The sequence below is a fragment of the Carcharodon carcharias genome (assembly GCF_017639515.1).
Source record: "Carcharodon carcharias isolate sCarCar2 chromosome 27 unlocalized genomic scaffold, sCarCar2.pri SUPER_27_unloc_1, whole genome shotgun sequence".
Classification (NCBI taxonomy): domain Eukaryota; kingdom Metazoa; phylum Chordata; class Chondrichthyes; order Lamniformes; family Lamnidae; genus Carcharodon; species Carcharodon carcharias.
In genome coordinates, this window is record NW_024470624.1 from 3,081,367 (window position 1) to 3,106,885 (window position 25,519).

The window sequence follows — 25,519 nt, forward strand, 5'->3', positions numbered from 1 at the left end:
GGGGTGAACTCCTCCCCCTCCTGCTCTCCTTCCAATTGTGACCATTTAGTCTTGTACATCCACACGAGAGGGCAGGCGGGGCCCTCGGGTCAATTCTCACTCGAAAGACGGTCTGTCCGGCAGGACAGCTCTCCCTCAGTACTGGCACCGGGAGTGTGGGTGTTGGATTATGGGGGCTCGAGTCTCTGGAGTGGGGATTGGAACCCCCCACCTCCTGACTCAGAGGCGAGAGTGCTACCCACTGTCATGCCATGTTGAATAGAATCAGCAAGCTGGTGTTCTAGAATCGTGGAACGGTTACAACACTGAAGGAAGCCATTCAGCCCATTGTCTCTGTGCCAGCTCCTTGCAAGAGCAACTCACCCAGAGCCATTTGCCCCACCTTTGCCCTGTAACCCTGCCAATTTCTGCTCTTCAAATAATGATCCAATTCTATGTTGAAAACCATGACTCAATCTGCTTCCAAGTCCCTTCATCCCTGGTACCATTCTCGTAAATCTCCTCTGCACCCTCTCTAAGAACTTCACATCTTTCCTAAAGTGTGGGGTCCAGATATAGGGTTCCATTCTAGAGGGATAGAATTGAAAAGCAGGGAGGTTCTGTTCAACTTGTTTTGAACCATGGTTAGACTACACCGTGAGTACTGTCAACATCTGTGATCTCCATTTAGAAAAAGGAAATCGAGGCACTGAAGAAGGGGCAACAAAGATTCTCAAGAATAATACCAGAACTGAGAGCATTTAACCCTCAGGAAAGGCTGGGGCTGCTTTTCTCTAGAAAAGAGAAGACTGAAGGGTGACATGATGCAAGTCTTTAAGATTATGAAGGGGTTCAATAATCCAATAGGGATTTCATGAGAAACCTCTTTACCCAGCGAGTGGTGAGAATGTGGAACTCGCTACCACAGATTGAGGTGAAAAGCATGAATGCATTTAAGGGGAAGCTAGATACATACATGAGGGAGAAAGGAATAGAAGGATATGCTGTTGGGGGACTTGAAGAGGGGTGGGTGGAGGCTCATGTGGAGCATAAATACTGACAGAGACCAATTGGGCTGGCCTGGCCCTGTGCTGTAGACTCAATGGAAAGAAGACAAATGTATTTATTTTTGATCTAACAGTAGTGGTAGGAAAAATACAATTTACTGTCCAGGATAAAAGAAATGTCCTTCATCAGCTTTTGTGGATCATTCCAGTGGAAATGTGCACTCCCAGATTGTAAGGATCCCAATCAGGACTGTCAATGTTTCAAGAGAAATATGAACTCAGTAATGAACTGAAAGAACTACATCACAAAAAAGAAACTAAGCACGACTAACCTAACACTATATTGTGTAATTACTTCAGTTGTAAAGTCCGTTTTACATTTTAGTTCCACCCAAGAGTTCCCAACAAGATCCTGAAGGTTCATTTACCTTTCATGGGGCAAACCTAAAAATATGCCATAGCCCTCTGGAATTCACTTTGATTTCTCCTCAGTATTCCAGCTACTCTTTGAGGTCCAAGGATCCCTCGGCATCTTTCCATGAGCTTTTGGATAATTGACCCTCCAACCTTTCTTTAAGACCTCACGACTGTGGGTTCCTCTGCTGAAGCTTGAGCCTCACCGCCTTCTGGCCCTGACTTTCGACAGTCTGACTGCTTTTCCCAGCCTGCACCCACAGCTTCTTCACTGCTCTTTCTAAGCTAAATATTCAAGCTGACTGCTTTCTGCTACATGACGGGAATGTGGAACTTGAAACAAACAGATCAGCCATGACCATGTTGAAAGGCGAAGCAGGCTCGAGGAGCCGGGTGGCTGACTTCTGCTCCGATTTTGTACGCCTGGAAGACTTTCACTGGGAGGGTCACTGTAGTTTTCCTCCTCTAGCTCCAAGCTAGACAGATCTTTTGCTTCTTTTCCCCTCAACAACTCCAAATTAGCTGCAAATGACACAATCAATTTTGTAACTGCTTTCTGTGGGAAACACCCAGATAAATTCAACAAGATCTGATGTGGGCAAATGTGGAATCATTCATTTTGGCAGGAAGGATTTTACCTAAATGGTGAGAGATTGCAGAGCTCTGAGATTCTGAGGGATATGGGTGTCCTAGTGCATGAATCACAAAAGGTTAGTATGCAGGTACAACAGGTCATGGGAAAGGTAATAGAATGTTATTATTTATTGTGAAGGGAATTAAATACAAAATTAAGGAGGTTATGCTTCAGTTGTATAAGGCATTGGTGAGACCACATCTGGAGTACTGTGTACGGTGCTGGTTTCCTTATTTAAAGAAAGGTGTAAATGCATTAGAAGCAGTTCAGAGAAGGTTTACTTGGCTAATACCAGGAATGGATGGATTGTCTTATCGGTAAAGGCTGGACAAGCTGTGCTTGTATCCACTGGAGTTTAGAAGAGTAAGAGGCGGCTTACTTGAAACCTGTAAGATCCTGAGGGGTCTTGACAGGGTGGATGTGGAGAGGGTGTTTCCTCTTGTGGGAGAATCTAGGATAGGTTAAGTGAGTGGGAGTAAAATTAGCAGATGGAGTATAATGTGTGAAAATGTGAGGTTGTCCACTTTGGCAGGAAGAATAGAAAAGTAGAATATTATTGAACTGGAGAGAGACTGCAGAATGCTGCAGTACAGAGGGATCTGGGTGTCCTTGTCCATGAATCACAAAAAGTCAGTCTGCAGGTCCAGTAAGTAACGAGGAAAGAAATTGGAATGTCAGCCTTTATTGCAAGAGGGATGGAATATAAAAGTAGGGCAGTCTTACTGCAGCTGGACAGGGTATTGGTGAGACCACACCAAGAGTACTGTACCTGCTCCTTCTTTAAGGAGGGATATACTTGCATTGGAAGCAGTTCAGAGTGGGTTCACTCATCTGATTCCTGGGATGAAGGGATTGTCTTATGAGGAAACATTGAGCAGGTTGGCCCTATACAAATCGGAGTTAAGAGGAATGACAGGTGACCTAATTGAAAGATATCGGATTCTGAGGTAGCTTGACAGGGTAGATGCTGAGAGGATGTTTCCACTCATGGGGGAAGTCTAGAAATAGGGACAGAGTTTAAAAATAAGGTGTCTCCCATTTAAGACGGAGCTGAGTAGGAATTTCTTCCCTCAGAGGGCCGTTCCCATACTCAGAGCAGGGGAACGGCCTCTCGCCGGAGTGAACTCGCTGGTGTCTCAGCATGTTGGAATTCTCTTCCGCAGGGACTAGTGGAGGCCGGGTCATTGAATATATTCAAGGATGAGTTTGACCGATTTTTGATTGACAAGGGAGTCGAGGGTTATGGGGGGACAGGCAGAAACATGGAATTAAAGGTAAGATGAGGAGGAATTTCTTCACTCAGAGGGTGATGAAGCTTTGGAATTCTCAACCCCAGAGGACTGTGGAGGCTTAGTCATTAAATATATTCAAGACAGAGATGGATAGGTTTTAGATGTTGTAGATATGAAGGGATATTGGGGATAGTGCAGGAAAATCATGCTGTGGTAGATCAGCCATGATCTCCTTGAATGGGCAAGCAGGCTTGATGGGCTGAAGGGCCTACATGTGCTCCTATTTCTTATGATCTCTTTGTCCTAGACAGGAAGCGCTGAACGTGGATCTGTTGATCAGCATGAATCAGCACCTTCAGGAGAGTTGGGAGAGTGTATATTAGGTACAGCAGAGTGAGAACGGAGGGAGGGTGTGTGGGTCAGAGATTTACAGCTTTTCAGGAATGAGAGAGTAAAGAATGTTCCATAGAAACGAAATGTCTGTTCTGAATTTCTGTCCTGTACTGACAGTGAGGACTGTTGTGAATTCCTTTTACAGGATATTAAAAGGGGAGGATTTACAGACAGAAATCTCAAACCAAAGATCAAATTCTGAAAGTCACTGGATTTATCTGGACCAAAATATGATCAGCCTTTGAATCTAGAAGGAGAAATGTTTGTTCTATCTGCTTCAAAAGATTTTAAACATCAGTGTGACTGGAAAAAGCCTGAGACACACACACCTGAGTGAGAGGCTTCCAGTGCACTGACTGTGGAAAGATCATAAACCAGTTACACAGCCTGAAAATACATCACCATTCACAACGGGGAGAGACTGTACACATGTTCTCTGTGTGGACGAGGCTTCAACAGATCGTCGAACCTGGAGAGACACAAGGACACACGCACCATGGAGAAACCGTGGAAATGTGGGGACTGTGGGAAGGGTTTCAAATCCCCGTCTGAGCTGGAAACTCATCGACGCAGTCACACCGGGGAGAGGCCATTCACCTGCTCTGAGTGTGGGAAGGGATTCGCTTGGTTATACCACCTGCAGATACACCAGCGAGTTCACACTGGGGAGAGGCCATTCACCTGTTCTCAGTGTGGGAAGGGATTCACTGATTCATCCAACCTGTACAGGCACCAGCGATTCACATTGGAGAGAGACCATTCACCTGCTCACAGTGTGGGAAGGGATTCAGGAATTCATCTGCACTGCTGACACACCAGCGAGTTCACACTGGGGAGAAGCCATTCTCCTGCTCAGAGTGTGGGAAGGGATTCAGTTGGTTATGCAGACTGCAGTCACACCAACGGGTTCACACCAAGGAGAGGCCGTTCCCCTGCTCCGAGTGTGGGAAGGGATTCACTCAGTTATCCCACCTGCAGACACACCAGTGAGTTCACACTGGGGAGAGGCCATTCACCTGCCCTGAGTGTGGGAAAGGATTCACTCAGGTATCCCACCTGCAGACACACCTGCAAATTCACAATGGGGAGAGGCCGTTCAGTTGTTCTGAGTGTGGGAAGGGATTCACTCAGTTATCTAAATTGCAGGTGCACCAGCAGGTTCACACTGGGGAGAGGCCATTTACCTGCTCTGAGTGTGGGAAAGGATTCACTGCATCATCCACCCTGATGATACACCAGGGAGTTCACACTGGCGAGAGGCCGTTCACCTGCTCAGAGTGTGGGAAGGGATTCACTCAGTTATTCACGCTACAGGAACACGAGCGAGTTCACACTGGGGAGAGGCCGTTCACCTGCTCTGAGTGTGGGAAGGGATTCATTCAGTTATGTGACCTGCTGAGACACCAGCATGATTATAAGTGATTCCAGGGGTTGGATTCTGCTGTTATTGCTGCTGTTAATCACATCCAGGACTGAACCATGTTCATTCTGACACTTGGTGAAGTGGGAGTGTCGGAGGGTTTCTTTCTGCTGGACTGGCCGGTCTTACGACTTTGCTTCCAGTGGACTAATGCTGTTTGAGCCATGTTCAGAATATTGAGTTTCATATTTCACAGGGATCACAGAATGAAAGGGTGCTTGGAATGTGAAAGGTATTTAGTTTGCATTTCTGTTTGGAACCACCCAAAATATGCCACTTTGCCATGGAGATGGGATGTGCTGGTTAGATGGTTCTTTTGTATAATTTATCTGTGTGTTTCCCACAGAAGAAAACGATCACAGTTCAAGGGTCAAGCTGACTGTGGTAGATTGGGAAACTACATGAAAATCGATGACAGTAGACAGGCAATAGCTAACATTGAAGGAATTATAACATATTTACAACAAATGTAGATTTCTTTCAGGAACAAAAACCCAACAGGAAAAGTGATGCAACTATGGCCAAGAAGAGAAGTTAAAGATTGCATGAAATCAAAGGAAGAGGCTCATAAAGTGGCCAAAAAAAGTAGTAAGCCTGAGGATTGGAGCATGTTTTGAATTGAGCTTCTTTTGAATTCTGTAAAGGAGGACCAAGAGGCTGAGTTCCAAGAGTTCCAAAGACTCACTACCTTCTGAGAGAAAAAAGTTCTCCTCTGTCTTCAACAGGTGACCCATTACTTTTAAACCGTGACCCCAATTTCCAGATTCTCCCACAAGAGGAAACATCCTCTCCACATCCACCCTGCCGAGGCCCTTCAGCATCTTGTATGTTTCAATCAAGTCACCTCTTACTCTTCTAAACTCCAGCAGATACAAGCCCAGCCTGTCCAACCTTTCCTTATAAGACAACCCTCCCATTCCTGGTATTAGTCTAGTAAACCTTCTCTGAACTGCTTCCAACACATTTTCATCCTTTCTTAAATAAGGAGACCAACACTGTACATTATACTCCAGATGTGGTCTCACCAATGCCCTGTATAACTGAAGCATAACCTTCCTACTTCTAACAATAACATTCTGTTAGCTTTCCTAATGACTTGATTTGCCTGAATAATTAGCTTTTGCGATGCATGCACAAGGACACCCAGATACCTCTGCATCTGAGAGCTCTGCAATCTCTCACCATTTCAAAAATATGCTTTGTTTTTATTCTTCCTTCCAAAATTGACAATTTCACATTTTCCGACATTACACTCAATTTGCCAGATATTTGCCCACTCACTTAATATCCTTTTGTATATCTTTATATCCTTTTGTAGTCTCCTTATGTCCTCTTCACAACTTACTTTCCTACCTATCTTTGTGTCATCAGCAAATTTAGCAACCATACCTTTGGTCCCTTCATACAAGTCATTTATATCAATTGTAGAAGTTGAGGCCCCAGCACTGATCCCTGTGGCACACCACTCTTTACATCTTGCCAACCAGAAAATGACCCATTTATGCCTACTCTGTTTCCTGTTAGCTAGCCAATCTTCCATCCATGCCAGTATGTTACCCCCTACACAATGAGCTTTTATTTTCCACAATAACCTTTGAAGTGGCACGTCATCAAATGCCTTCTGGAAATCTAAGTTAGTGTTCCACTGGTTCCCCTTTATCCACAGTGCATGTTACTTCTTCAAAGAACTCCAATAAATTGATTAAACATGATTTCCCTCTCACAAAACCACGTAGACTCTGCCTGATTACCCTGAATTTATCTACGTGCCCCATTATAATGTCTTTAATAACAGTTTCTCACATCTTCCCTCTGACAGATGTTAAGCTAACTGGCCTGCCTTCTGTCTCCCTTTTTGAATGAAGGAGTTACACTCACTATTTTCCAATCTAATGGAACCTTCCTGAATCTAGGAAATTTTGGAAAATTTCAACCCACGCATCAACTATCTCACTAGCCACTTTGTTTAGGACCCTAGGATGAAGTCCATCAGGAGCTGGCTTCTTGTCAGCCTGCAGCTCCAACAAATTTGCTCAGTACCACTTCTACAGTGACTGTAATTTTCTTAAGTTCCTCCCTTCCTTCCATTTCCTGATTTACAGCTATTTCTGGGATGTTAGTTGTATCCCCTGTAGTGAAGACTGATGCAAAATACCTGTTCAATTCATCTGCCATCTCCTTATTTTCCATTATTAATCCCCCAGACTCACTTTCTAGAACACCAATGCTCACTTTGTTAACTCTTTTCTGCTTTAAACATCTAGAGAAACTCTGTTTTTCTACTTTCAGCTAGCTTTTTCTCCTAATCTAATTTTTCCCTTCTTATTAATCTTTTAGTCTGTCTTTGCTGTTTTTTATATTCTGTCCAATCTTCTGATCTGCCAGCCATCCTTGTGCAATTATATGCTTTTTCTGTAAGTTTGATACTATGTTTAACTTTTATAGTTAACCACAGATTGTGCATCATCCCCTTGGAATTTTTCTTCCTTGTTAGAATGCATTTATTCTGTATATTCTGAAATAACCCCTTAAATGTCTGACACTGCATCTCTGCTAACCTATCCCACAACCTAATTTGTCAGGTCACTTTAGCTAGCTCTGTTTTCATGCTCTCATAATTGCCCTTCTTTAAGTTGAAAATACTAGTCATTGCCCCACACTTCTCTCCCTCAAACTGAATGTAAAATTCAATCATATTGTGATTGCTGCTACCTCGGGGCACCTTCACTATGAGGTCATTAGTTAATCTTATCTAATTGCACAATACCGGGTCTAGTATTGCCTGCTCTCTGGTTCCAGAATGTGCTGTTCTATGAAACTATGCTGAAAACATTCAAGAACTTCCCATCTAGGCTTCCTTTGCCCATCGGATTTTTCCAGTCAATGTGTAAATTAAAATTCCACATATTTATCGTCCTACCTTTCTAACATGCTCCCATTATTTCTTCCTTTATTCTCTGTCCTACCATGTGGTTACTACTAGGTGTCCTGTACACCACTCCCACAAGTGACTTCTTCCCTTTATCATTTCTCATCCCTACCCAAACTACTTCGATATTCTGGTTGCCTGAACTTGGCCATCACTCTCTATTGTGTAAATGCCATCATTAATTAACAGTGCCACCCCTCCACCTTTTCCAAGTTTCCTGCCATCCCTAAATGCCTTGCATCCTTCAATATTCTGTTAGTCTCCAAAGTCCCAGGAAGGTATTGAAAATGTCAGATTTTGTATATGGCTATATTTAATTGTGTATTTAATTTCAAGATAGAATGAAGTTGGGAGTCTGAAAGATAATGAATTGGCATGTCTACCTGGATCCAAGGCCCATGTGATTCACATTGCCATGGAGATGGGGTCTGATAGGGGAAGGATCCACAGGAAGCCATTGTAGGATCAGATTGGAAAGTTGTCCTAAAAGGCATCCCTGAATTTCACAGACACATCAGTCTGCCAGGGTCCAAGAAAGAGAGAGCTGATAGAGATGGCATGTCTCTGTTTCACCACATGGGAATGTGGATGGGACCTTGTGCTCAGATTGTAAAACCAAATTAATGAAGACTTAAAATGAGACTGAAAGATTCGCCTTGCTTGAGTTAGAGGGAGAACCCAGCAGAACCTTCAGTGTGAAAGACAGTTCTGGGGTTAAAGGTTGCCAGACTGGGAAAGAAAAAGAATAAAAGTAAACACTTGGGAGCAAATAATCACTTTGGACAGGTTCCAGGAGAACGAAGTGTCTACTTCAGGAACAGAGTAAAGTATAACCGTGGAGTGGGATTTTTAACTGTGTTAAAAAGTAAAATGGCAAAGTTATGTTTGCTTGTTTAAAGTGTATGTTGCCGACAAATATTGTGTTTCTTCAGTGTTGCTTCTAGTTTGTTTGCTGCAGTGAAAGTCATAAAACTTGAAGTCTTATCATGTGATCCTTTAATTAGTTCACTGTGAATTTGAATTTCGTTTTAGAAATTGCTCGTGACAGTGACAGCCAGGTAACGGAGCTGAGGGCTGAATTTAGCTGAGAATAATGGGGCCTGCGCCATTGGGAAATTGCCATGGGCGTCGCACTGATAGATGGGAAGGTGCTGGAGGACTGACTGGGAAATGGGCCTCCAACCAATTGGGCGTGGGAAGCAGTGACAGGGACTAATGGTGATTTGACTCCTGGGGTTCAGTGCCCCTGTGTCCAAAGCGGGGAGTCATGGGAACAAGGTAACCAGGAGCAGAAGAGAAACCATTTGGGTCCAGAACATTGTGCACATCCTTTTACTCTGGTTGTCTTTGATCCTCGAGTAATTTTCTGTTTGTTTTGTTCCCCATGTTATATTTCATGAATAAACTTTTATCAGTAAAAATATTTGATTTTTCCAGACTTTTCCTCATAAAATTTATGCATTTTAGGGAAGGTGGGTGAGAGGGGTTGGCAGGCTCTTTAACAGGAATTGAGTCCCTCTAAGGTAATTGACAAAGGAGCCAGAGGGGGAGATCAGGTTTTATTTTTCTGTTGACAATGTTAGAAAATGGGGTTCAGGGAATCCATTGTGATTTATTAATTTATCAAAGTTCTTTGAGGAAGTAACAAGAAATGAGGATAAAGGGAAACCTGTAGATATGGTTTACTTAGATTTCCAGAAGGCATTTCACAAGGTGTCACAGCAAAGGTTACTACACAAAATAAGAACTGGTGGTGGAGGGGGTAACATATTAGCACAGATAAAGGATTGGTTAGCTAACAGGAAACAGAGAGTAGGCATAAATAGGTCATTTCTGGGTTGGTAATATGTGACAAGTGGAGTGCCACAGGAGATCAGTGCTGGGCCCTCAATCTTTAACAATCTATATTAATGACTTGGATGATGGGACTGAATGTATGGTGGTTAAATTTGCTGATCACACAAATATGTAGGAAAATAAATAAGGAGTTTATAAAGTGATATCAATATGTTAATTGACTGAGCAAAAATTTGGCAGATTGGGTATAATGTGGGAAAATATGAACTTATCCATTTTGGCAGGAAGAATAAAAAAAACAGCATATTATTAAAATGGAGAGAGATTACAGAACTCTGAGGCACAGAGGGATCTGGGTGTCCTGGTACATGAACCACAAAAAGTTAGTCTGCAGGTACAACAAGTGATTTGGAAGGCAAATGGCATTTTCATGTTTATTGCAAGGGGGATGGAAAATGAAAGTAGGGATGTTTCCTGCAGCTGTACAGGGCCTTGGTGAGACCACATTTTGAGTATTGTGCACAATTTTGGTCTCCTTATTTAAGAAATGACAGAATTTCACTAGAAGCAGTTCAGAGAAGGTTCCTTTGAAGCCTTGCTTCTATCAAAATTTTGAAGAGATCCCACCAGATCACTGTCATCTTGTAAAGCGAATCTACCATTTGTGGATCTTTTACAGCATTACCCTAGCACTGAATTTAATAGTTCACTCACCTGATTCCTGGAATGAGGGGGTTATCTTCTGAGGAAAGGTTGGGCAGGTTAGGCCTGTCTTCGTAAAATATAGGAGCAGCAGAAGGGCATTCGGCCCTGCGAGCCTGCTCCGCCATTCAATATGATCATGCCTGATCCTCGATCTCAATGCCGTACTCCCGTGCTTTCCCCATACCCCTTGACACCCTTAAAAGTCCAGAAATCTATGTATTTCCTTCCTCAATATAGTCAGTGACTTGGCCTCCACAGCCTCTGTGGGAGAGAATTCCAAAGGTTCACCACCCTCTGAGTGAAGAAGTTTCTCCTCATCTCAGTCCTTAATGGAGTTTGGAAGAATGAGAGGTGATCTCATTGCAACATATAAGATCCTGAGGGGACTTGACAGGGTGGATGCTGAAAGGACGTTTCCTCTTGTCAGAGAGAATAGACAGAGGGGACACAGTTTAAAAATAAGGGGGTCTCCCGTTTAAGACAGAGGTGAGGAGAATTTTTTTTCTCTGAGTGTTGCCAGTCTGTGGAACACCCTTCCCCAGAAAGCGGTGGAGGCCGGGTCAGTGAATAGTTTTAAGGCTGAGTTAGATAGATTCTTGATTGACAAAGGAGTGAAAGGATTTCGAAGGTGGGAAAGAAAGTGGATTGAGGCCACAATCAGATCAGCCATGATCTTATTTAATGGTGGAGCAGGCTCGAGGGGCTGAATGGCCTACTCCTGCTCCTAATTTGTATGTATTAACCCTTTATCCCCTTTTCCAAACTCTGAAATGATTCACAGTGATAACCCTTATTGGTGACAGTGGTTAGATTTTATTCAGTATAAATAAGACCTGACACATGCTCATGTCTGAGCAGTAGTATCAAAGTGCAGCAGCATTACCATTACACTCTGGGTAGAAGCACCATCTCCACGTAAATGCTCCCTGGTCTGCCCCAGATGCCATGGCACCAGTCAATGCAATATGTAAAACCTCTACAAATCTCTGTGCTCGGGGAATCCCTTCTGATACTTTTTTACAGTACAAAGCCTATGGAGACTGATTTAACCCAATCATTGCTGAGCTAACATTTGAATGGACCAATTACAAAACCTGTCGTTGAACCATCTGTACCTGCCCAAGGCACATCAAACTCTCAAACAATTGGCTTCCCACACTCCGTCCCCGGTACAGGGAGTCAGCATTCCAAACCACAATTTCCCCTCCGGTCACCTGTCAATCATCCTCATCCAGAGAATAATCACAACAGGAATAAAAACAGGAGAAGTGTAACAATCAAATTAAAAATCAATGCACAGCCAGTCATAGTTTTTAAGTTAGTGTTCACTAATTAGCAAGAAAACCCGAAGTCGGGCGTCCCCCAGGATTCTTACAGTCCACACCTTGAAGGGGAGGAGAACTCTCTCTCCGACTCCTCACTCAATTTCCTTCTGTTATTTTCCAGTTCTGTTCTGGCCCCGCCTGAAGCAACATCTACTCAATCTTGTCTGCATCCAGAAGGAGCGCCGTGAGTTCCAGGTTACCGGTACATAAGGACATATGCTTCAAGCCTGGACGTAAAAGATTCTCCAGTTCTCTTCTTACCCCTGTCCAACTTGTGGAGAGTTGTCACTCTATTATTTCTGCCAAGCCCTTCATTGTCCCGATCCATATTTTTTAATCCCTTTCAGTTTAGTTTTATTCACTTTTCAACCATGACTGGTGTCTTTAATTCTATCCTGACTGTTTTAAAGCCAGTTTCTCTCTGGAGCGTGTGTCAGTGCCCTGATCACATCAAAATGTGGTCTCATTCCTCTGGCCACATTAAACATTTCATGTCATACTGTTTGTCAAGTCGCTGTGTATGTTTGGGACACTTCCATGTATTTCACCATGAATATCCTCCTATTAGTTGCTTAACATCTAACTAACAACATCTGCATTTACACTGGTATCCCAGTAGCATGACAGACATTTTTTGACTTTCATGTTATCTTATCTAAAGTTCATGGGGGTGGTGGGGGTTGGGGGGGACCGGGGGTGTCTGGGTCTGCCACATGAGCTTTGCTGATCTCACTCTGTGCAGTCCCAACATTTCAGGTAGTGGCCAGGATTTCAACTGTGGTTTCCTTTAAAAAAAGGGTTCAGAGGCAAATGATTTAAACATTTCCAAGAGAAAGCTATCGACTTATTCATCTTGTCTATGCTTCCCTGAATTTCACTAGAATCTACATGGATATCAGATTGATCTATTCCACTCAACTCTACACCCAAGGTGAGTTATTCCAATTCCTTCACTGCCCAGTGGAATTGTAAACATTCCCATTTTATTCCAGACATGAACATATCTTGTTTCTTTGTTCTGGCTGAGACTGTTCCCCTGGGAGCAAAGGAGGTTGAGGGGAAATTTGATAGAGGTGTACAAGATTATGACAGGTTTACATCAGTTGGGCAAAGAAAAGCTGTTCCCGCCAAGGACGAGGGGACACAGGTTGAAGGTTTTAAGGTAGAGATGTGGAGGGGATGTGAGGAAGAAGTTTTTTTACACAGCGAGTGAGAATGACCTGGAACTCACTGCCTATGAGGTGGTGCAATCAGAGATGATGAACGATTTCAAAAGAAAATTGGATGGTCACTTGAAGGCAATAAACTTGCAGGGATACGGGGAAATAGAGGGGGAATGGGACTGACTAGATTGCTCTGCAGAGAGTCAGCATGGGCTCGAGTTACCAAATGGATCTTTTTGAAGGTAACTTTGTAACATTTAACCCATGTTGGTGCAGCTGTTCAACAAAACTAACAACTTCTTAAACAAATATTTGCGACTCTTGACCAATGGGAAAAGTGTTCCCCATTTCCCAACGACAAGTTGAGCCAATCAGCTTCTAACTGTGAACTATAACTTGTATCTAAACAGGGTGTCCTGGAACACCTGGTGCTCTCACCCCTTCCTGACCTTAACACCAGGTTTTTTTCCTGAAAGCTGCATTACAGTATCGAACTTAAACAGACAGGCAATTGTTAAGCTTACATACAGTATAATTTGGTAATATAAGCCTTATTAATTACACAAATGTGTCATCGAGGTGAAGTTTAACAGTTAACCCTGATGAAGAACAGTTAGTTTGTAGGGAATCCCCACTCTTTTTAGTGACTTCAATGTGTTGACATCACTAAACCAAGACAAGTAGAACTTTCATAACCTTGTGTCAGTCCTCAGTATGAGGTGAATCTGGGTAACATTTTCACCAATCTAATCCACATGCTGACGAGGTGCAGCCACTGTCTAGCACAGCACAGTTGAATGAGTCTGTGAGTAACATACTCATCACTGGGACAAAGCTCCTTGTGACTAGTGCAATTCCTTCAGAGTCATCATCATCATCATCTTCAGCCTCAGAATTCTCTGTATCATGTGTCACTTCGAAGACCCTGATTTTCCACTTTGGGCAATTCATCACAAAATGATATTTTGAGTCAGACCGGAAACACCTGTTAATTGCTCCTTGGTCATTCCTGGGGTTCATTCACCTATCAGTGCTGTTCCAATCCTGCCTTTTGTTGTGATTTCTAGATCTGCTAAAGATGCTTTCACCCTCATTTGAAACCTGTCAAAGTCCAACTATGCTTCATAGGCATCCAATAGATCATTTTTCTTGTAAATCTCATCAATGAATCCGAATAGAAGATCCAAACCTTCATCAATTTCCAACTGACCAGCATCCAGCTCACTAAATACTTTGCTTCTGACTTTACTTTTGTTGGGAATTAACAATGGCAAGACCAGACTTTGTTTCCTCCTTGGTAGAGATGTAACTCGTGTTCACATATCCACTTCATTCTTCCAATGGTCGTGTGGCTCAGACTCCGAGAACGTCGGCGGGTAATCAAACCCTGACAATTTCCACTTGCTTTCAGGCATTTCTTACAATAGCTACTCAGGTTGTAAGTTTCTGTCTGAAATTTAATTTTCTTTTAGTTTCCAACCTTCACCATTAGACATGCATTCTCCATTACCATGTTATAATCCTAACAGCAAGATGGTGAAGGAAGAAACCGGAGCCAATCTTTACTTGGTATAGATTTATTCACTGAGTGAAACATTACGGGTATATACCTCCTGACTCGACTTCACTCTATGTCAGTAAGGGTCTCTTGAGATGTGCTCAAGTAGCTATCCAATCCATGATGTCCACCTGTGTATACTTAACCTCAATTGACAGCCACAGTCAGAGCACCTAAACGGTCTCTAATCAGTGTGACTGTAATGGTGTGTCAGCAGCTCAGATGAACAAGTGAATCTCTTCCCACATTCAGAGCTTGTGAACGGCATCTCCCTCGTGTGAGCTTTCTGGTGTCTCAGCAGGGTGGATGGATCACTGAATCCCTTCCCACACTCAGAGCAGGTGAATGGTTTCTCCCCAGTGTGAACTCATTGGTTTACCAGCAGATGGGATGACCGAGTGAATCCCTCCCCACACTCAGAGCAGGTGAACGGCATCTCCCCGGTGAATTCGCTGGTGTTTCTGCAGGTCAGATGACCGAGGGCATCCCTTCCCACACACATAACAGGTGAACGGCCTCTCCCCAGTGTGAACTCGCTGGTGTGCCAGCAGGTCGCATGACCGAGTGAATCTCTTCCCACATACAAAACAGATGAGCCAGTCCCTGGTGTGAACTCGCTGGTGTGTCAGCAGGTAGAATGACTGAGTAAATCCCTTCCCACACTCAGAGCAGGTGAATGGTCTCTCCCCACTGTGCACTCGCTTGTGCATCAGCAGGGGGGATGAATCACTGAATCCCTTCCCACACTCTGAGTAGGTGAATGGCCTCTCCCCAGTGTGAACTCGCTGGTGTCTCTGCAGGTGGGATGAATTCCTGAATCTCTTTCCACATTCAGAACATGTGAACGGTCTCTCCCCACTGTGAACTCGCTGGTGTGATTGCAAACTGGATAACTGACTTAATCCCTTCCCACACTCAGGGCAGGTGAACTGTGTCTCCCCAGTGTGAACTCGCTGGTGTGTCTGCAGTTGAGATGACTGGCTGAATCCCTTCCCACACTCAGAGCAGGTGAATGGCCTCTCCCCAGTGTGACTGCACCAATGAGTTTCCAAAGGTGTTGAATCCCTTCCCACAGTCCCCACATCTCCACGGTTTCTCCATGATGCACGTGTCCTTGTGTCTCTCCAGGTTCTATGATTAGTTGAAGCTTCGTTCTCACACAGAACACATGTATAGTCTCTCCCCACTGTGGATGGTGCGATGTTTTTCTCAAGCTGAGAAACTGGTTAAAGCTCTTTCCACAGTCAGTGCACTGGAACACTCTCACTCGGGATGTCTGTGTCTCGGAACTTCTCCAGTTACACTGATGTTTAAAACCTTTTGAAACAGACAGAACAGACAAAGATTTGTCCTTCTAGATTCAAAGGCTGATCATATTCAGATCCTGATGAATTGACTGTCAGATCTTCATGTGATGCTTGTTTTGAGATTTCTGTCCGCAAATCCTCCCCTTCTAATATCCTGCTAAAGGAGTTTACAAAAGTCATTATTGTCAGTACAGGATAGAAATTCAGAACAGACAATTCTATTTTCTATTGAACATTCTTTCCTCTCTCATTCCCCAAAAACAGTAAATCTCCATGCCACACACTCTTGCTCCATTCTCACTCTGCTGTATCTAATATACACCCAATAGTACTGTACTGAAAATGTGTATAAGACACAGTGCTCTATTACATGATTGGAGATACATGGTGCAGTGGGGATGAGCTTTATTTCAACAGCCAGTGGTGATGACCTGGTATCCACTGCCTATGAGGGTTCCAGAGATGATCAATAATTTCTAAATGAAATTGAAATGACACTTGAAGGAAATGGGACTGGGACTGACTGGATCGCTCTACAGAGAGTCGGTATGGACTTGAGTTGTCAAATGGACTCCTTCTGTGTCATAATGACTCTTATGACTGGAAATATATTAAGCAGCTACAGTACTGTCCTCCAAGACTAAAAGGATAACAAATTAACTTTGGTACAAAGCTATAAATAAAATATCTAAAGTGTTCCCCATTACGAAAGGATAACAATTTTCATAATGTTATTCTGGTTTATTCTCAAGTAGCTTTATGGGTGTGAGTGTGGATGGTTCTCTCTGTGTAATTTAATTACATTTGGAGTCAGGGAGACTGCAAGATCGAAATTATCAAAAGTTAGGTGTAGAAATGTACTTGAAATGCTAATTTGTAAACGTCGATGGGGTCTTAGTATGTAAGGTGTGAAGGGAATTCGCATTTTTAGATAAGTGAAGGGGTTCTTTGGATTTCAAAGGGACTTTAAGATTTTTACAATGAGCCAGATAAGCAAGGCTAAGCAGTGTGTTTATTTTTCCCAAAGGTTACTGGCAATATTGGCAACGTGAAAAATGTTTATAGTATCGGAAAGGTAAAGTTCCAAAGACCTATGGAACAATAGAATTTACATAGTAAAGGGAGAGAAACATATATAAAGGAGGATGAAAGGTTATATTGAGGGGCCATGTGAAATCTAGCAGGAGTGTGTGAAACAGCCTTCAGGAAGCCTCCACCCATTTGTGCATAAGTCTACTGTGTCCAGTGACTAAAGATGGAGACAAGCTTTTGGAAGTCCACTGTCAAGTGTGTACTGTGGTAACTTGCTGATTTGTTTTTTAAATTTAAAATCTATTTTGGATTGTTGCCTTAAAGAGGGTGTGTAATTTAGAGTCAGGTTAATTAGGAATTATAGTATTTGTTATAGTATTAATTAATTGTAGTCTTACATATGTGCTTGAAATCTTTTATTCTGTTAATAAATATTTTAATTTCATTTTTAAAATCTCTAAAGATCTTAGTGGACTCCTTGTTTCTGAATTCAGTGCACACATCTTCTCGTAATAAATAGAAATTGCAAAATTGTTGTGATAGCGTGGCCAAGTTTCTGTTGTGGATTTGGTTCACCTGGCACACATCATCTGCCACGTCATAACATCCCTATCACAACATTAGACATATCTTTGCCCTCTAGTACTGTGTTCTCTAGGGGACAGAATTCTTATGAAATAAAATAAGGGACCCTTCAGATGTGGGTCTGGAGGATTGCGTGGGGGTGGGATGCTTGTGACCGTGAGAGCAAGTTAAGGGGGGGCTGGGTTTCAATATGAGAGACGGGGGGGGGTAGGAGGGGTCCTGATACAATAATAGTGGGATGGGTGGGGTTTAAAATCAACTAAAACTTACAACTTATCTTGCTCAGTCACAGCATCATCATCCTTCTGCTGGCCGATCACTAACTTGCCATTCCACTCGAATCACTCAAACTCACCCTGGAGACTCCTGGGATCAGTTTCCCACAGGCTGTCCTAGTAATATAATACAAAAGGTAAAATAAGGAGCAATCCCTTAAAATAGAGGATAGTTAAACACCCTGAAATTGTCCCCTTAAATGTCAGCCATCTCCTGGGGAAACCACCCCTTTAATTGTGAACATTAGGAAAGGGACCATCCTTTTAGCCAGACAAATAAATGCGTCAAGCTGAGGGAGCAAAGGATGTCAATGTCTTTAAGAGAGAAAGAGACCTGGGCCAACCCTTCCAGAGTCTGCCCCCTCCCTGGATTTACTTCCTTTCCCTTCAGTTCCTGCAAGTCAACAATTAGTCCCCAGAATGAGAAAAGAAATGGAAAGGGGGAAATATTGATTTCCTCACAGATGTTGCCCAGAGGAGGAAGTTTCAGTCTGAAGCTCATTGTCCAACTTCCGCATTGTGACGTCCACAATGGAACCCTGTCTGAATCAACCAATAGGAATCACTCTGCTCCGGGGTGACGTCCTCGGGTCCCAGTCTGCAGGCCAGGCGCGCGGACACGGGACCCATTGTTTCCCCCTCCCCCTCCCCATCCCCCTCCACCTTCTCGCGCCAAGGTTTCCGGGCAACCAGCTGACGGCTCCGGCCAGAGCGAGAAGCCGCTCGGAGAACTCGGGATGGGAAGCTGCGCATGTGCAAAGGAGAGCACGCCTCTTCCCCTCATACCGAGAGCTTGACCAATGGGAAGATTTGGAGGACCGGAAGGATCTAGGTCCTCCAGCCAATCAGAGCGCGGGCTTTGTGTGAATGACGGTTGAGCTTCACACAGACTAAAACTTCCTCCTGTGTCCAACATCTGTGAGTAAAACACTTCCTTTTCTCCCCCTTTCCATTTCTTTTCTCATTCTAGAGGTAAATTGTTGACTTGCAGGAACTGAAGGGAAAGGAAGTGAATCCAGGGAGGGTGCAGACCCTGGAAAGGTTGGCCCAGGTCTCTCTCTCTCTTAAAGACATTGACATCCTTTGCTCCCTCAGCTTGACGCATTTATTTGTCTGGCTAAAAGGATGGTCCCTTTCCTGATGTTCACAATTAAAGGGGTGATTTCCCCTGGAGATGGCTGACATTTAAGGTGTCAATTTCAGGGTGATGAACTGTCCTGTATTTTCAGGGATTGCTCCTTATTTTGTCTTTTTGCTGTAGTTTTAGTACAGCCTGTGGGAAACTGATCCCAGGAGTCTCCAGGGTGAGTTTGAGTGATTCGAGTGGAATGGCAAGTGACTGAGTCGGCCAGCGAAGAGATTATGATGTTGTGACTGAACAGGATACGTTGTAAGTTTTAGTTGATTTTAAATCCCAGCCCTCAAACTAATATTGTCTCAAGACCCCTCCTCCCCACCCCTACCCCCCTTCTCATATTGATACCCACACACCCCCAACCTGTTCTCAGAGTCACCAGCATCCCACCTAACTGTGCCCCCCCCCACCCCCCCCCCCCCCACCAATTCCTCCAGCCCCACTGCTGACGTGTCCCTTATTTTATTTTATGAGTTCTGCACCCTGGGCAATATATTAATATGGGTTATGTACCTGTCTAATGTTGTGATAGGGGACACTTTGGATATATAATTTAGTTCTGTAATTAAGTTCATTAACTTTCCCAGTCTTGTGATATAACACTGTATCAATGTTATATATTTGCTGTCATAGGCACAGGAGTCCATTTGACAAGTCGAGAACAATCCCATTCAGTGAGTCAGCCCCATTCCCCCTCAATATCCCCGTTCACCTGCATGTTTCGCCTCCAAATGTCCATCCAATTTCATTTTGAAATTATTGATTGTCTCTGCATAGGCAGTGGGTTTCAGACCATCACCACTCACTGCTGAAAAAAAGTTGCCCCTTACACCCCATGTATCTTTTTATTCGTTCATGGAATGTGGGCTTCACAGGCTCGGCCAGCATTTATTGCCCATCCCTAACTGTCCCTGAGCGTTTTAAGAGTCAACCACATTACTGTGGGCCTGGAGTCACATGTAGGTCAGACCAGGTAAGGACGACAGATTTCCTTCCCTAAACGACACTCATGAACCAGATGAGTTTTTGCAACAATCAACAATAGTTTCACCGTCGTCATCAGACTTTTAATTCCAGATTTTTATTGCATTCAAATTTCTCCATCTGCTGTGGTGGGATTCGAACCCAGGTCCCCAAAGCATTGACTGGACTCTGGAATACTAGTCAGTGACAATACCACTATACCACCGCCTCCCCAAATCATGTACTAGAGTACTGTATATTAAAAACATCTCTAATCTTGTAATAAAGCACTGTGAATTGCACTCATTTTTACTGCTGTACTGTTGAGTGTATATTCAGTATAGCAGAGTGTGAATGGAGGGAGATTGATGAATTTTGTGAACTCCTTTTACAGAATATTAGAAAAGGAGGATTTCCAGACAGAAATCTCAAACCGAACTTCACATCAAGATCTGACAGAGTCACTCATTTCATCAGGACCCGAGTATCTTCAGACTTTGAATCTAGAAGGAGAAACGTTTGTCTGTTCTGTCTGCTTCAAAATATTTTAAGCATCAGTGTGACTAGAAAAACTGACTGTGGAAAGAGCTTTAACCAGTTACACAGACTGAAAAAACATTGCACCATTCACAGTGAGGAGAGATATTATACATGTTCTGTGTGTGGACAAGGCTTCAACTGATTGTCGGACCTGGAGAGATACAAGGGCACGAGCACCATGGAGAAACCGTGGAAATGTGGGGACTGTGGGAAGGGTTTCAGATCCCCCTCTGAACTGGAAGCTCATCGACGCAGTCACACTGGGGAGAGGCCGTTCATCTGCTCGTTGTGTGGTAAGGGATTCACTCATTCATCCAACCTGCTGACTCATCAGCGAGTTCACACTGGGGAAAGGCCATTCACTTGCTCTCAGTGTGGGAATGGATTCACTCAGTTATCCCACTTGGAGACACACCAGCGAGTTCACAGTGGAGAGAGGCCGTTCACCTGCTCTGACTGTGGGAAGGGATTCACTCAGTCATCCCTGCTGCAGAGACACCAGCGAGTTCACAATGGAGAGAGGCCATTCTGCTGCTCCGTGTGTGGGAAGGGATTCATTGATTCATCCAACCTGCAGCGACACCAGCGAGTTCACACTGGGAAGAAACCGTTCACCTGCTCTGAGTGTGGGAAGGGATTTACTCAGTCAGTACACCTGCAGACACACCAGCGAGTTCACACTGGGGAGAGGCCGTTCACCTGCTCTGTGTGTGGGAAGGGATTCACTTGTTCATCGGAGATGCTGAGACACCATGGCAGTCACACCAAATAGAGACCTTTCAGACTCTGGGTGTCAATTGTATCAATTGAGGTTAAGTATATATTGATTGGATATTTACTTGAGCACATATAAATACACACTTAGTGACATTGTGTGGAGTCAGGAGATTGATACCTGTAATGTTTCACTGAATAAATCTATGTCAAGGTAAAGATTGACTCCATCCTCAGGCTGTCAGGATTATAACATGGTAACAGAGAATCCTTGTCTAATGGCGAAGGTTGGAAACTAAGGGAAAATAAAATTTCAGACAGAGGCTGACAACCCGGGTAGCTTTTGTGAGAAATGGCTAAAATCAAATGGAAATTGTCAGGGTCGGTTTACCTGTGGATGAGGCTTCAACTGAGTGTTGAACCTGGAGAGGCACAAGGACATACTTACCATGGAGAAACCGTGGAAATGTGGGGACTCAGGGAAGGGATTTCATTCCTGGTCTTCCCTGGAAACTCATCAATGCATTCACACCGGGGAGAGACCGTTCACCTGCTCTGTATGTGGAAGGGATTCACTCATCCAGTTTGCTGGGACACCAGGACAGTGTCACTAATGAGACATTTTAAATGCTCTGATGGTGGGGTAGCTTTAAAAACTAAATAAGAACATGAGAAAAACCAAGAGTAGGCCATTCGGCCCCTCAAGCCTGACCCGCCATTCAATAAGATGATGGCTGATCTGGCCCAGGCCTCAACTCCTCTTTCGTGCCAGCTCCTCATAGCCCTCAACTCCCCGATATTTCAAAAATGGGCCTCATGATCCACTAGCAAATTCACACTGAGGAAATACTTCACCTGCTCTGTGCATGGGAAGGGATTCAGCCATTCTTCCACCTGCTTGAGACACCAGCGAGTTCCTACCACTACAGGTAGATCTAAAATAAGTACATTTGTCTCTGTTCTGTTGAGTCTACAGCACAGGGCCAAGCCAGGCAGCTCAATTGGTCTCTGTCAGTATTTATGCTCCACATGAGCCTCCACCCACCTCCCTTCATCTCCCCCCACCAGCATATCCTTCTATTCCTTTCTCCCTCATTGTGTATCTAGCTTCCCCTTAAATGTATTCAAGTAGCCCAGCCTTTCCTGAGGGTTTAATGCTCTCAGTTCTGGTTTTATTCTTGTGAATCTTTGTTGCCCCTTCTCCAGTGCCTCTATTTTCTTTTTCTAAATGGAGATTACAAATGTTGACAGTACTCTCAGTGTAGTCTAACCATGGTTCGAAACAAGTTGAACATAACCTCCCTGCTTTTCAATTCTATCCCTCGAGAATGGAACCCTATATCTGGGCCCCACACTTCAGGAAAGATGTGAAGTTCTTAGAGAGGTTGCAGAGGAGATTTACGAGAATGGCACCAGGGATGAGGGACTTCAGTTAGTTGGAGACACTAGAGCAGCTGAAATTATTGTCTTTAAATCAAGAGTCATTGGGACAGAGAAGGAGGCCATTCAGCCCATTGAGTCCATGCCAGCTCTCTGTGGAGTAAACGAGTCCCACTTTCCTGTGCTATCCCCACATCCCTGAAAGTTTATTTCCCTCAAGTCTCCACCCAATTTCCTTTTGAAATCGTTCATCGTCTCCGCTTGCACCACCCACACAGGCAACGAGTTCCAGCTCATTACCACTCGCTGCATAAAACAGTTCCTCCTCATATTGCCCTCTGCATCTCTTACACAAAACCCTTAAATCTGTGTCCCCCCTCATCCTTGTACCATCAGCAAATGGGAACAGCTTTTCTTTGTCCACCTTATCTAAACCTGTCATAATCTTGTACCCCTCTATCAAATCTCCCCTCAACCTCCTGTGCTCGAAGGAGACCAACCCCAACCTGACATCTACAATAAAGAGCAAATAAAATATGTTAATGCTTAAAATCAAATGGGAATGTTTAATTTCTGTTTAAAGATATGAGGAAAATATTGTACTGGACAGTAAAGGAATTGGAATAACTCACCCTGGGTGCAGTTCAGTGGAATGTAACAATCTGGTTTCCACCTACATTCTAGTGAAAGGCAAGAAAGTGGAGATCGAATGAATAAGTTCACAGCTGTATCTTGGCGAAATTTGTATCCTTTGCCTCTGAACTTTTTTTTAAAGAAAACCACACTCGGGTCTTCATTCTCTGGTTGTCTTATTGATCTGAAAGGGGTAAAAAGGGCCAATCTTCAGCAGAAATCTGGCAGAGCTGAGAACAGACGACTTGCTATGTGGGAACAGGGAGATGAACAGTTCCCAGAGGACAAAGAAAACAAGAGTGTCTTGAATCCTAGACGATACCTGGGTGTCAAGGCTGCCATGTTTTCACTGCTTGGCATGGGAATGCTGACTCCCTGTACCGGGGACGGAGCATGGGAAGCCAATTGTTTGAGAGTTTGACGTGGCTTGGGCAGGTACAGATGGTTCAATGAGAGGTTTTGTAATTGGTCCATTCAAATGTTAGCTCGGCAATGATTGGGTTAAATCAGTCTCCATAGACTTTGTGATGTAAAAAAGTATCAGAAGGGATTCCCCGAGCACAGAGATTTGTAGAGGTTTTACATATTGCATTGACTGGTGCCATGGCATCTGGGGCAGACCAGGGAGCATTTACGTGGAGATGGTGCTTCTACCCAGAGTGTAATGGTAATGCTGCTGCACTTTGATACTACTGCTCAGACATGAGCATGTGTCAGGTCTTATTTATACTGAATAAAATCTAACCACTGTCACCAATAAGGCTTATCACTGTGAATCATTTCAAAGTTTGGGAAAAGGGATAAAGGGTTAATTGACTGCCTGAACCCCATTTTCTAACATCGCTGTGTCAAAAATAAAATCTCATCTCCCCCTCTGGCTCCTTTGCCAATTACCTTAGAGGGACTCACTTTCTGTTAAAGAGCCTGCCAACCCCTCTCACCCACTTTCACTAAAATGCAGAAATGTAATTTTGAAAATCCAGCAAAATCAAACAATTTTACTGATAAAGATGAGACAGAATTATGGTTAACAGAAACAGAAAATTACTTGAGGATCAAAGACAACCAGAGTAAAACGATGTGCTCAATGTTCTGGACCCAAATGGTTTCTCTTCGGTTCCTCTGTACCCAGTTCCCGTGATTCCCACTTTGGACACGCGGGCACTGAACCCCGAGGGTTGGGTCACCATCAGCCCCGGTCACCCCATCCCATGTCCCGATTGGTTGGAGGTCCATTTCCCAGTCAGTCCTCTAGAACCTTCCTGTCTCTCTATCAGTGCGACGCCCATGGCAGTTTCCCAACTGGGGCACAGGCCCCGTTATTCTCAGCTAAATTCAGCTCTCAGCGCCGTCGTCCGGTCCTGCTGCAAGTCAATGGCTGGAGCACTGCCCACAGAGGGTCCTGCCCACGACGTGGCCAGAAAATCCCGGCCAATGTCTTAAAGTTGTTAAGTAAACCTTTTTCTTGCAATAAACTTCTTTTCAAAGTTACTATCCAGAGAACTCTGCCTTTGCCTTAGAACATCCCAAAGCGTTTTATATCCAGGCTTTCAATCGAATAATAAAAACCCTGGTGTAAATAACATGTATTTGACTGACAAACGTTGAAGTGTTGGTTTAGAGCCACAAGTTTCAACTTCCCATTTGAGCCTCCAGCACCTTTCTGTCTCTCTATTGCTCGTGTCAATGACAGCCAGGCGAATGAACCAGAGCATGGCTGTCACCTATTTTGTTCAGTTGGAACAGGTAAATGTCTATATATATTCATTCTGTCTGCAAAGAACAGGGCACTGTGTATTCATATAAGTAGCTTCTAGAACACATAAGTGCAAGTCCTACTGATAATCTTATATTGGTTGTCAGTGTTTTTCTTAGAACACTCAGGATTGTTTAGCAAGTATTTCCAATCGCGGAATCACATCTAATGTTGGTCACTGTGGTTTTAGATTTGCAAACCTCAGTATAACTCAGGTTCATTACTTAACAATTAACTGTTTCATAAATGGGCTTTTAATACAAGATCAATGTATAGTTAATGAAGAAAAGTTACAGATGTGAAACAGCTGCAGAAAGTCTTATGTTAGAGTTAAAATGGTTTCCTTGACCTTGTTACTTATAGCAGTGAATACAGTATGAAAGTGATGGATTTTTAAACTTAAATTTGGTTTCCCTTCACTACCTCCAATTTCCTTCATTACAACAGTGACTACACTTCAAAAGTACTTTATTGGCTGTAAAATGCTTTTGGAGGTCCTGTGGTCATGAGAGGTGCTAAAGGATGCAATCTTTTTCCGATTGTCCACAAATTTGGAAATATTACACTCGGTCCCCACATCAACATCATTAATAACGAATGAGTCTTAATTTTGTGGAATAACCATGTCTTGGGCACCATTTCA

At 43.6% G+C, this 25,519-nt stretch overlaps 1 long non-coding RNA gene and 1 pseudogene across 1 annotated transcript; one reads left to right on the forward strand and one right to left on the reverse strand.

The window, feature by feature from the left end:
- The window catches only part of LOC121273605, a 40,325-nt pseudogene extending 16,448 nt beyond the window's left edge, over nucleotides 1–23,877 (forward strand).
- LOC121273637 lies at nucleotides 11,304–18,358 on the reverse strand. Its single transcript, XR_005942049.1, has 3 exons — nucleotides 18,218–18,358; nucleotides 17,751–17,872; nucleotides 11,304–16,020 (listed from the first exon to the last, which is right to left on the reverse strand). It is a non-coding gene; the product is annotated as an uncharacterized LOC121273637 (long non-coding RNA).
- Nucleotides 23,878–25,519: the final 1,642 nt, after the last annotated feature.